General features: G+C 41.6%; 1 pseudogene; it reads left to right on the forward strand.

The window, feature by feature from the left end:
* The window catches only part of LOC119279133, a 2,887-nt pseudogene extending 525 nt beyond the window's left edge, over nucleotides 1-2,362 (forward strand).
* The last annotated feature ends 10,878 nt before the right edge of the window (nucleotides 2,363-13,240 follow it).

Here is a 13,240-nt window from a genome sequence, read left to right on the forward strand (position 1 = left end):
GACTTGAGTGGGTTTCCTGTTTTGCAGGAAGATAGGAGGAGGGAGATGCGGATGCGGTGGTCGGGTAGAGGGGAGGAGGAGGCCGCTGTTTCTCCTGCCAGGCCGGTGGAGCGCCGGGAGACTCATAAGATGCTTCAGGTTTGGGCCGGAACTACGTCCTAGGTTCTGATTCGTGTATGATGTTCCTAGTGCACCATTTGCTGTTAGCATGCTTGTGAAGTGCGTTCGTACATTCATGCGTTTTCAGCAAAACTTCAATCCGGTCTTAATCCTGGTACCTTCTGGTGATTATATTAATGCTTGCAGAATCTGAATGACTTTGTATGACTGGATGTTTGGATGGATAATTCGATAGGTCGTAATCTGAAAATTTCTTGTTTCTGTGTTGGATGCACTGAGTGGGAGGTCAGTTTGCTCTGAATCCCTGAGAGTTCTGGCCCTGCATCTCTTGCTCAAATGGCGGGCTGATCTTTGCCGGCGACGGGGTGACATCACCAGAACTGCTACATCTTCATCCGATATGCTTCAGATAACAGAGAACAAGGCAAGTAGCTTGCCAAAAAAAGGTCCACTCTCTGTTTCAGTCACATGTGTGGCCTTAATTTTCTGAATTTTGGTACAGAAAATGACCACATTGTCAATTCCAGGTGGATGCAGAAAGAACATCATTTGTTGGCTCCCTTGACAGAAATGCAGTGTCTTCTTGGATGGATGTGGATTATTTGGTTCCTTGCTTGATGTGGGAACTGATAACATTTTGTTTGATTATGAGTCTATTCTGGTGGGTCGATGCTTTCTAATGATATATAGATCTTCTAATATTTGTAGAGGGCTAACTAAAAGACTTGCTTCAAGTGCCAAGAAGATCATTTCTTGCAAGATAAGGTGGTAAGATTCTCCATCTGTATATCCATGTTTTTCCCCTAGAAACGATGGCTGCATGTTTATGTTGTTCTGTGTATAATATAGCTATATGTTAGTTTTACTCCATGATTATGATTTCATTGCTCGAGGAGTTCCTGATATAAAATGATTAAAAGGAGCAACATCATCATTGTGTTTTTCTTTTCTTTCAGAGATTGAATGCATATTTGGTATGAGGCAGTGGAGGTGTTGTTGATCCCTAGAGGCCTAATAAAGTTTTCATTTCCTGGTGAGCTTACTTCTAAATCCCTTGTTGGTATAAAGAACGATTTTGCTAAAGCACATCTACACGTGCCTTAAGTATTGCACATGTAAGTCCTACGTCATTGATATTGCCCAGATATTTGTGTGGGTTTTTTCTTTTTTCTTTCTATTTCCTTCTGGTGATTATATTAATGCTTGCACACTGTGCATTGCGTTTTGGTTGAGATGAACTAAGAGACCACATGTCTGTGATGGTGGTGTCATGACACCGTGGCCACTAGCCACTGCTTGGGGGACATATAGGCTGCTTCAGAATTGTAGTAGTGTAGTCCCTATGGATACAGTTTGTGTTTTGTGTAAGTGTTGCTTTGTCTGTTCCAATTTTGGCTGCCTCATGATTTGTGGTCCTTGCATTTAGGCACCTGTAAAATTTCTCAGGTGGTCTGATGCATCATGTCTGCGAATCATCTTACGGTGGGCTCATCTATAAGTTATGGAAGCAGTCAAAAAATACTTATTTTTGTATCATCTTGGAATGCACGGTATATATCATTTTGAACAAAGCTAAAGTTGGGGACTTGGGTTGCAAGTTGAATCCAGATATGAATGTTGAGCCTGATGCAGCCAATGTTGTTGCTACAAATATGTTAGGTTCTGTAAATGAAATCAAGTAAAGGCTGCAACTTCTGAGAACGAGCATGCTCTTGTTCATATGCATGGGTAAATAAAAGACACTATTTGTTTGTGACTAATTAGCAACCATTAAAACTAACGATGAATGCACTACCTGTTGCCTACTTGTCTTCTGTAAGAAAGGTAGGTGTTTGGAACAACTCATTGTTTTTCTGGCTAACCAAATCATATCTAACGTAGTCATAAATTTCAGAATTGTAGATCCACCATTTTTCATGGATCCTGTAAGCATGACCTTGTGATGGGTGTAATCTGCAGGATATTTGCACGAACTTGTTCATATATTTTTGCCTACAAGTCTCTCTAATGAATGTAACACTACGGTGTTTTTAGTTTGAGAGTTCTTTTGATTCTTTCAGGTACTAGCTGGGAAAGTAAGCAGAAGAAAACTACTATCACCAAAAGATAGGAATGTCGTCCGATGATGGAAGTTGTCCGAGGAGCAGCCTTTGACATTATACTAGTTGATAGAAAAGCTCATAGTTATGACGTTATTCATGGCAATGATCACACATATATGCATAGTGTCCATGACAAGTAGACCAACTCCTGCCTCTACTACTATTACTCCACCATTCGACCGCTATCCAGCATGCATCTATGGTATTAAGTTCATGACAAATAGAGTAACACTTTAAGCAAGATGCATGTGATACGTCTCCAACGTATCTATAATTTTTTTATTGTTCCATGTTATTATAGTATCAATGCTGGATGTTTTATGTGCAATTATATATTATTTTTTGGGACTAACCTATTAAGTTAGTGTCCCGTGCCAGTTGTAGGTTTATTTTGCTTATTTTTGGCTTTTCAGGAAATCAATATCAAACAGAGTCCAAACGAGAAATGACTCTGGATTAAAACAAATTGGACCAGAAGAACCCTAGAAGGTTCGGGAGAAGACCGAATGACCCACGAGGGAGCGACAAGCTCGAAACGCGCGCCCCCAGGCTTGTGGGCCCCTCGTGGAACCTCTTGACATAATTCCACCTCTATAATACTCAAATATTCTCCTGACATCAGAGAGCCACCCAAAATATTTTTTCCGGCGCCGCAAGTTTCTGTTCTTGAGATATCCCATTTGGAGGCCTTCCTCGGTATTCTCACGAGGGGGGGGGATCGATCGTGAAGGGGCTCTACATCAACCTTGCTGCCCTTTTGATGATGTGTGAGTACTTTACGACAAATCTTCAGGTCCATAGCTAGTAGCTAGATGGCTTCTTCTCTCTCTCTGATCTTCAATACAATGTTCTCCTCGATGTTCTCGGAGTTCTATTCGATGTAATCACGTTTTGTAGTGTGTTTGTTGGGATCTGATGAATTGTGAGTTTATGATCAGATTATGCATGAATATTATTTGGGTGTTCTCTGAACTCTTTTATGCATGATTATTATAGCTTTGTATTTCTCTCCAATCTATTGATTTGGTTTGGCCAACTAGATTGATTTTTCTTGCAATGGGAGAGGTGCTTTGTGATGGGTTTGATCTTGCGGGGCTCAATCCCACTGATAGAAAGGGACATGACACGTATACGTATTGTTGCCATTAAGTATAAAAAGATGTGGTTTAGTCATGCATGAGTTTACTTTGTCTACATCATGTCATATTGGTTAAGGCATGACTCTGTTCTTTATGTACTTAATACTCTAGATGCATGCTAGATAGTGGTCGATGTGTGGAGTAATAGTAGTAGGTGCAGGCAAGAGTCGTCTACTTGTCTTGTAGAAGATGCTTATATACATGATCATTGCGTTAGATATCGTCATGATCATTCACATTTCCATCAATTGCCAAGTAGTAATTTGTTTACCCACCATATGCTATTTTCAAGAGAGAAGCCTCTAGTTAAAACTATGGCCCCGGATCTACTTTTATCATACATAACAATCCAAAAATACCCTGCTGCAATTTTTCTTTACATTATTTTATTTTGTGTTTGATCTATCTGTCTATCACTACATGATTTAATCCTTGCAATTAACCATCTAAGGATTGACAACCCCTTGTTCGCGTTGAGTGCAAGTATTTGTTATTTCGTACGCAGGAGCTGCCAACGAGGTGTTCTGTGGTTCTCCTACTAGAGTGATAACCTTGGTTCTTAACTGAGGGAAATACTTATCTCTATCGTACTGCATCATCCTCTCTTCTACAAGGAAATTCCAACGCAACTCATAATTAGCAACATGATGTTCACAAAGTAAACTCAATCAATATGAATCTTAATAGCAACAATACAATACATACCTCGCTACCCCTTCTAACTGGGTGAGGACACTGCAAGATTGAACCCTCTACAAAGCACCTCTCCCACTGAAGATAAATCAATCTAGTTGGCCAACCAAACTGATAGATCAGATTGAAATAGAAAGCTATCATAATAATGCATAATACAGTTTAGAAAAAGGCACAATATACTTCACAACAAAAACATTGCAAAAGCATATTACATCTAATGGAACTCCAAGAAGATCAAGGAGAACATTGTATTGAATATTAAAGAGAGAGAAGAAGCCATCTAGCAACTCAAGCATCATCAGAAGGCATCAAGGATGATGTAGAAGACCTCCATGATCGATCCCCCCTCCGGGAGAGTAATAGAATAAGCCTCCAGATTGGGTCGCGGAAGATTAGAAGCGTTTGGTGGCGGAAAAAGTATTTTGGGTGGCTCTCTGGGGGTATCCCAATATTTGCGAATTTATAGAAGTGGAATTAGGTCAGACTGAGCCACATGGAGCCCACAAGGTAACAGGGCGTGCCATGTTACCTTGTCGTCTCCTTGCTTGTCGTCTGGCCTCCTCCCAAAGCTTCCAGGGTCTCTTTTTTCTCGAAAGTAAGGAGGAAGAAGTTGATAAACTAAAGAATCTTGAGAGTCTTCGACTTACTCCTTGAGATACTCTATAGGCAAGGCTCATTCTAAATCCTTTACAAATGTTTATGATTATGCTAGTAATTGTACCTATAATCAAGCAAGTCTTATTAAGGAAAAACATGTAGTAAGGTCCCAAATCGAGAGTGGGCTGATATCATTTGTTCAAGGAGAGAAGAACCTCAATGATGTGTTCAGACAACACAAGGAGGTGTTCGACAAGGAGGGACTTGGGATTGACTCAAGGTCCTACAAGACAAAGGATGCTACTCCTCAAAAGATCACAACGCCTCAAAAGGTTGTTTTTATAAGTGAAGGCCAGAACAAGAAGGGAAAATAAAAGCTTGATGGTGTGGTTTAGAGTGGGAACTCCAAAAGGGAAAAGCCCACTTACAAAAAGGCAAAGTAAATTATGCTTCCATCCTATGTGCATTGTAAGGCAAAAGATAGAGATGTTGATGATATTTATTGGTCCTCACATTGTGTTCCACTAGTACTATTTTTGGGTTCCAAAAACATTTGTTACTAACTTTAGAGGTTCCATTGCAAATATGGGTGCCCCTAAGAAAGACTTGGATTTTGTGTATGATGCTTTCTCTGACGGAGTAAAATGGGTGACTTATAATGGATGCAGCAATCATATGACCAGAGATAGAAAATTGCTCACGGAGTTCATGGAAGTTAACTAATCATACATGAGCATTGTCTTTGGCAGTGGAGCAAAGGGAAAGGTACTTGGGTTGGGCAAGGTAGATATTATTACTAATGATATGTCTCTTCCAAATGTCATTGTTGTCCAATCCCTTCCAATTGCATTTGCTTTCCATTCGCCAGTTAGCTTCCATAGGTTATGATACACTATTTGGTCTGACAAGTGTGCAAGTCTTTAGGAGAGATACTCTCAAGCTGACTTTGCTGGATAGTTGGATGTCAACCTGCTTATGATACACTATTTGGTCTGACAAGTGTGCAAGTCTTTAGGAGAGATACTCTCAAGCTGCATTTGCTGGATAGTTGGATGTCAACCTTTAAACAATTGATTGTGTTAAAGGTGAGCAACTTGTCTAATGGCCAAGGCCAACAAGAGGTAGCTATGGCATCACTGGCTTTGCCTTCTCAGCATGAGAAATCTTACATATCTCGTAAGCATGAACACATCTTTTGACTAATGGATGTCTCTTTTGAGAAAGATGTATGTAGTGCATGTACATCCAGGAAGCATGATCAAGCAAAGCACCCATGGGTGTTCTCTTCGGGCCTCCTTCAGGGTATAGCATTGGTGGAAAATATTATGGTCTTGTCATAGTTGATGACTATTCAAGATACACATGGGTGTTCTCTCTGAACTTCAAGGAAGAGCGAAGGTGACATTCATAAATTTTGCCAATCAAGATCAATGCACGTTCAATGAAGAGGTCTTTGCAATTAGAAGCAACACCGAACTTGAGTTCAAGAGCTGCACCTTAGAAGAGTTCCTAATTAATGAGAGGATTGAGCATCAATACTCACCACCATACACCCCATCAAGAAAATTTTATAGTCTAAAGGAAGAACCGAACACTAGTGGAGATGGCATTGGCCAACTTTAATGAGTACAAGTCACCAGATAGCTTCTGAGCTAAAGTCATCAACACCACATGTCATGCATCCATAGTGAACTACCTTTGCAAGATTTCAGGTAAGACCCCATGTAAGCTCCTAGCCCGGAACAAGCCAAATGTTAAGTACTTTTGTGTATTCAGTTGTAAGTGTTTCTTTCAAGACAAAAACTGTTAGCTAACTTTCAATCCAAATCAATTGAGGGTATATTTGTTGGCTGAGGATCAAACTCTCACGCATATGAGGTCTTCCACAAATACAATGGATGTGGTGTAGAATTTTCTGACGTGTTATTTATGTACTTAATGGATTCCACTGGGAGTAATTTGTTCTAAGTAATGTAGGTGGTGAAGATCCTTCGCAAGATATCTTGGTCATGGGTTCTGGTGCTCTCCTTACCGTGGAACAATTTCCTAATGAAGATGTTGAAGGAGGTTCAAGAACTATCCATGTCAAATAAACTACATCTCCAACACCATCAAAAGATCACATTGCTCAAGATGATCCCATTATCCAAGAACGAGAACAAGACCATCCACACAAAAAATGTGTAAGATCCCCAAGAAGATGAAGAATAGAAGATCAAGATCTTGCACATGTTGATGTCCATGCTCCATCTTTCGGAATCAATTGGATGAAGATGTAGATGATGGAAATGATGGAAATGATCGACAAACCATAACCTCCATCTTGCATAAAGTGGACAGCCGCGTAGATGTTCACAAGATTCGGCATCTTTGTGAGCACCATAACCAAACCCCTCCACTTATGTCAAGCCATCTCCCTCCACGACTAGTTTACACTCTTTTTAGTTCTATTCAAAAACTTTACATGAGATCATCATTGCCCTTCATGGTCATAGTGCATCAAATGAACTTATCTTAAACTTACAAGCAATGTCAATGCAAATGTTGCCAATGTCAGCTGGATCGCTAGAATATACAGTTGGATATTCACAGGCTTCATCACATTATGCGAGCCTTTCTAACACTACTGGTGGCACCTCGACGACGCCAAGACCTTGACTCAGATTCGAGAACCAACTTTCTCCCTGCGACCACTTCAATAAAATGAAATTTGACAATCGTTTGGAGCAAAAGTTGACCATTTATACCGCCATGGCATCATTTATGAGCCAAATCTATTAATATTTCTTGCATGGAAGCATATCCTGTCCAAAGTGCTTATAAATGAAGCCATGATGCATTTTGAGTCAAATGGCTCATTTATGTACAATGAGCTTATTCTTATTCTTCTTTAATAGGCTTACATCATGGATGCCTTGATGGGAGATGTACAAGTTATCATCGTGACTTGTGATATCTTTCCTTTTCCACTTGTATTTACCACTACACTTGTCATGTTTTCTCTCGGTCGACCTCTCTATGTATGGACTCATGTGTGATCATCTCTATCGCTGTGTTTGGATGTCTGTATTGGAGGCCTATGTATTGTATTGGTTTCAATTCCAATTCAGATAGGAAACTGTAATCGACGTGAATACGAATTCGTTTGTTTGGATGTATATCGAATTGGCTCACAGAATTGTCCTGAGTTTTCAATACAGAATCGTGTTTGGATGTCAAACACTGGAATTGCATAGCAACATTACTATATGCATTAAAACAGTAGTTGTATGACTATAATTGGATGATTATATAGTAAAATTTATCATCAATTATTCTACAAATCGAGGATGACATCATATAATATTGACACAAAAAGAATCAAAATAATTTTACACCAACATAGCACAACACATATAGTTTAAATAGATGTTCCAAATGTAACATCACAATTGTTCAAATAAGTAGAAGTTGAACAGTACATAGTTCCAAATGTAACAAACCAAATAGTTCAGATAGGTCCCAGTTTAACAAGACACATGAATCATAATTATCATAACTTCAAGGCAATAATAGTAGCCAAGCGCTCATTAAGAATCAACTTTCCGTAAGAGCGCAACATGTCTACTTCTACCAACTCTGGTATCAACTCAAGTGCAGCAAGTATTTCAGAAGGAGTAGTAACCTTTGGCAATGGAAGTGGATCCGTTGTATTCAAAGCATCCTTAAAAGTAGTACTCATTTCTCTAATCGTGCACATAATGGCATCACCTGTTCGTTGTCTCTTTGGTACCATTTCTGGAGAGACTTCAATTGTTTCTTCTAGATCTGCAGTAGTCTCAGCAGCAGTCTCAGCACCTTCATCGTCCTCATGATCTTTTGACTATATGGTAGAGATGGCTTCCCAGTGCTTCACTACTTTGGTCTTGTAAGAAGCTAATGCTTTCTCTTTCTTATTAACCTGCACAACACACCCATCAGAGAAGCAAAGTTGCTTCCCTGTTTTGTTACATACAAAAGAATAATTAAAACAATGCAAATGTATAGAAGTTACCTCCAAATATTCAGTCCACACATCGTCGCTATCAATGGACAACTTATTATTGACCCCATCCCAACCAAAACCGCTTTGAGAAAGGATCTTGTTAATGATTTCAAATTGATTGTCGAAAGTCCTAAGCCTTCCTAATATGTTGTTCTTCGCAATATCCTTATTGCACTTCTCCTTCACATTCTTTATAGCTGCACTGTACACATGTGCTTTCCATCAATTTTGTGAATGGTCACCCATGTTGCGATGATGAACAAGTACCTCAAGTAAGGCAGCGTCCATCTCATCATCCCAAGTGACATAAGTCCTCTTTCCAGTACCAGTTCCTTCAGCCATGCTGCTACAAAGAATAACAATATTGAAGAAGGAAAATAAGTATTTTGTGTCAAACAATTTTGTTGAATGAGAGTGCAAATTTCGAGAAAATCCATCACATATATATTAATATGAAGATGATGCATGTACAAAAGACCACACAAGGCACCATCACGGTCAGCCAAGCTATCATACAAAAGACAATCAACAAGATACCATCATCACCTAGGCACTACCAAAATGAGACAACCACCACCTAGGCACATCCACTAACTAATCCACCATCAACTAACTACACCATCTCTAATTCAGCATGCTTGAGAAGGTATTCAGCATACATGTCTTGCGATAATTGTTGCCTAAAGTTGGTCCATTCATTAGTGACTTGAACAGATGTAATCAAGTCAGTGTTGTCCACGGGTGTCGGTTCAATATCCGGCGTATCTCATAGTAGGGGTCCTAAGCTAGGCGTCTTGAAGCGATGGTAACATGGACACGGGGTTTTACCCAGCTTCGGGCTCTCTTGATGAGATAATACCCTCCATGCTGCTTTTGATTGTATTCATATGGGTGTAGTACAGAGTACACGTATCTACCACAAGATTGTAGTAATGAATATGAGATTGTCTATTGACTAGCCTGGCCTCGGTTTATATAAGACACCGGAAGCCTAGGGTTGAGAAGAGTCCTTGTCTTGGGCGCCAAGTCTTGTGGAGTCTTCCTTGTATGCGGCAGGGGTTATCCGAACTGGCCCATGAGTATACGGCCATGGGGGTCCTCGGCCCAATCCTATTGATCGGGAGATGACGTGGTGAGTACCCCCTAGTCCAGGACACCGTCAGTAGCCCCCTGAACCGGTCTTCAAGTTGGGGACGCTCCTCGATTCTTCCGAACTGTTCTTCACCTTCAGTCGTTGATCTTGAAAACTGGTTCAACAAATCTTCTCGTCTTTGATCTTGAGGATCGCCGAGGTGACTCCGAAGAGTTTACACGTCGGGTATCCGAGGAGCCCCTTTAAGTTTTCGGGCTTTATCAATGCCTTGTTATTTTTATGTCATACCTCGGGTTTGAAGTTGTTCCCGAGCGGCAACGTCCTCTTGCGTCTGAGCTCCAACGCCGGACCGCATTCGAGGTATCTTTAGCAGCTGAGCACCAATGCCGGACCGGTTCCGAGCTCCAACGCCGGAATGTATCCGAGCTCCAACGCCGGACTATGTCCAAGCTCCAACGCCGGACTGTATTTGAGGTGTCATAGATCACCTTGGTTCAAAAAAGTTGAAGGAGTTTAGCCGAGCTTAATGCCCGAAGTGCCCTCTACAGAGCCACCCACTAGCGTCCGAGCTTTATGCCGGACTGCTTCCGGGGCGTCTATTGTAGTCGAGCACCAACGCCGGACTGTATCCGAGGTGGTGCACAACCTCGTTCATGGGCTGATTTTTATGAATTTAATTCCGAATTATGCAATGTAATCTCTGCCGAGATGTATAGCCAGTAGCCCTCAAGGTGCGTGTTGGCCTAATTATCCGGGATGCACCTGAAGGAAAATATCAAACCGCTGACCCTAGTAGCCCCTGAGACTCATGCTGATTCATAAAATCAGCTTGAGGATCAATTCCCAGCTCGGCAACATACTTAGAAATATAAACACGGTGTGCAAAGTCCTCGAGACTCACGTTGGGTGTGGCCGACCAACCTGAGGATAATAATATCCTCAAAAACTATATTGCGCTTTAAATTTTCTGCATTGGATTGTCAATGCAGTAGCCCCCGAGACGCTGGTCGGGTGGCAACACCAGATCAGGGGATCGATTTACCCCTTTAATATTTGTAAATGATAAGCACGAAGCCCAGTAGCCCTCGAGCCTTAATATGGGCACGGGTGGCCGAATTAAGGATTTATATCCATAGTAAAATCACAAATTATATGTAATGACTCTATGCTCAGATCTGCATTGTACAAAACTTTGTTGACCGACCATCGGCTTCAACCTCCTTGGTCAGCAGTCGAGGGGTGTTTGTCCTACTTTATAAAGATTTACGGCAAACAAGGCAATCCGGCCATACCGTTTTATAAAGAAAGGTACACAGAGAGACATGTTATATTTATTGTTTAACATAAGAAATATCATCCAAAGAAAATAGTCCCGCTATCGGTTCCTTTCTTTGGGCTGTCATGCTAAGCATGATCATGAAACCTCAGCTCCGATCAACGTGGGAGGAAAATACTGAGGCTTTAGTTCGGGGAAAATTTCCAAACTCTGTGGTCTAAATGAACCCAAATTTTTACTTCTGTTGCGACCGTTTATAATCTGAAAGTGGCCCATCATCGGCTTCTACCCCCTTGTAGATGCTACGCACGGTGTTTCCGAAATAACAAAACAACCCTTAGCCACCGTCTCGGTGCCCGAAGGAGGTTGTGTTGGCGGAAACAAGGCAATCAGATATGCGGGCTTTATAACTTTCACTTAGTCATAGGAGCTTAAAGTTGGGACGCCAGCAAGTAGCCCCCCGGTTAGTGTTCGGCGACAGCCGAGGTCAAGCCGTAAACACTTTGACCAATGTTATGAACGGCCCGTCATTTAATATAGTCATCGAACCGCTGACCAGTTTACGCTTATTGTGACAGTTAGTTTTCGGCCTTCTCCGCTGCGGTGCTTAACCATGTGATCTGGAAGCACAATCGCAGTGGTTCTCCCTTTGCACACCTAGCTGAACAAAGTGGAACATTGGAGGCAAGCACAGGAGCCGGGCAACCCAACTATTGACCGAAGACACAATTCGAAACTGGTGCATATATAGAAATATCCGAGATTTTTTGCCGAATCTCTAAAGGTGTCCGGCATTGCACGGCGAGACTTATGCGGAAAACACATAAATAGTTCAAAAGTGCCGCAGGATTGGAAAACCAAAAAATGTGAGGAAAATCTCGATGTCCGAACTAGATTAATTGTTCGGTGCCAAACAGAAATTTGGTCTTAGAAAAGAAAAAAAATGTGCTTCTGTCGTGTTTTAACATGACACATCCTATCTCAAGACTTCAAGCGGGTCAGCCTATGGCTTCAACCTCCTATCCCGAAGGCGGAGTACTTCTCGTTAGGCCAGTTTAGCAAACTTTAGCGGCTTCAAGAGAGAAACTAGGCTCCCCTGCTATTGACCGCATACTCACGTCGAAAAAAGGAGTGATACAAAAAAGACTTTGCAACGACTAAGAAGAAGAACACTTATTATAAAACAGCTCACATAATGTTAAGATCCCCCGAGTGACTTGGGTAAAAGAATTTTATGTATAATGATTGTATGTACCGAAGTACTTATATCATATATGTGTTCACCCGAACTTTAAACGCGTCTTAACTGACCGTCGGCTTCTCCCTCTTCGGCCAAGGGGCGAAAAGTGTTATTTACTTCACCCGTCGAGAATATCGACGGTGTTTCCGATAACCAGACAATTAGGCCATAGGGCTGTAACAGACAAAACGCGCTTAGGGAACTTATGCTATATTACTGCCGAAGTGTAAGAAGCATCTTCGAAGAAAATAGTACCCCCACCGATTCCTTTCTTCGGTTGCTCATTGCTACTATGAGACTTGTGCAATAGATTTTTTGTACTCATGAGTTCCGTTGTGTGCCGACCATTATTGAAAACAGTAAGAGCACTAGCTTTCGGCTTCACCCAGTCTGAGGTCCGGCTCGGGTAACCCGATCGTGACAATCGCATAGGTGCTCTCTTTACTCCCTAGCCGAACAATCGGGAACGTAGGGGTAAGCACAGGAGTCAGGCAACCCAGTTTGCGGAACAACTTAAGTCAATATGGTGCAAATTGTGGCGTAATACACGAACAAGGAACGAAGCCGTACAAGTATAATCATATGCAAGAAGAAATGCTTCATAAAGGAAGCCCCCAAGGAAACGGGGTATGTGAATTTGTGTGTCACAAACAAAGTTTGGACAAGGAAGTTTTTCGCAAACAACTTTTTGCTAAAAAAAGTATAATGCTTGGTCGGACCGAACAAAATTTAAAACTGAAATTTTTTCGCATGAAAGCGACTTAGCTGGTTAATGTGTTCGGCATCGATGATGCGGTCCGAGAATGGTGCGGGACAAGGTCTAAGCCCCCAAGCCCGATGTGGCCGAGCGAAGAGCTCGGCACTCCGAAGAGGTGAAACCCCCAGTCTAGCTGAGGTGATGGAGCATGTTGCCGGGTGATACTGGAGTCCCCGGCCGAGTAGGTTGATGAAGC

The sequence above is a fragment of the Triticum dicoccoides genome, chromosome 3B (genome assembly GCF_002162155.2).
Source record: "Triticum dicoccoides isolate Atlit2015 ecotype Zavitan chromosome 3B, WEW_v2.0, whole genome shotgun sequence".
NCBI lineage: Eukaryota > Viridiplantae > Streptophyta > Magnoliopsida > Poales > Poaceae > Triticum > Triticum dicoccoides.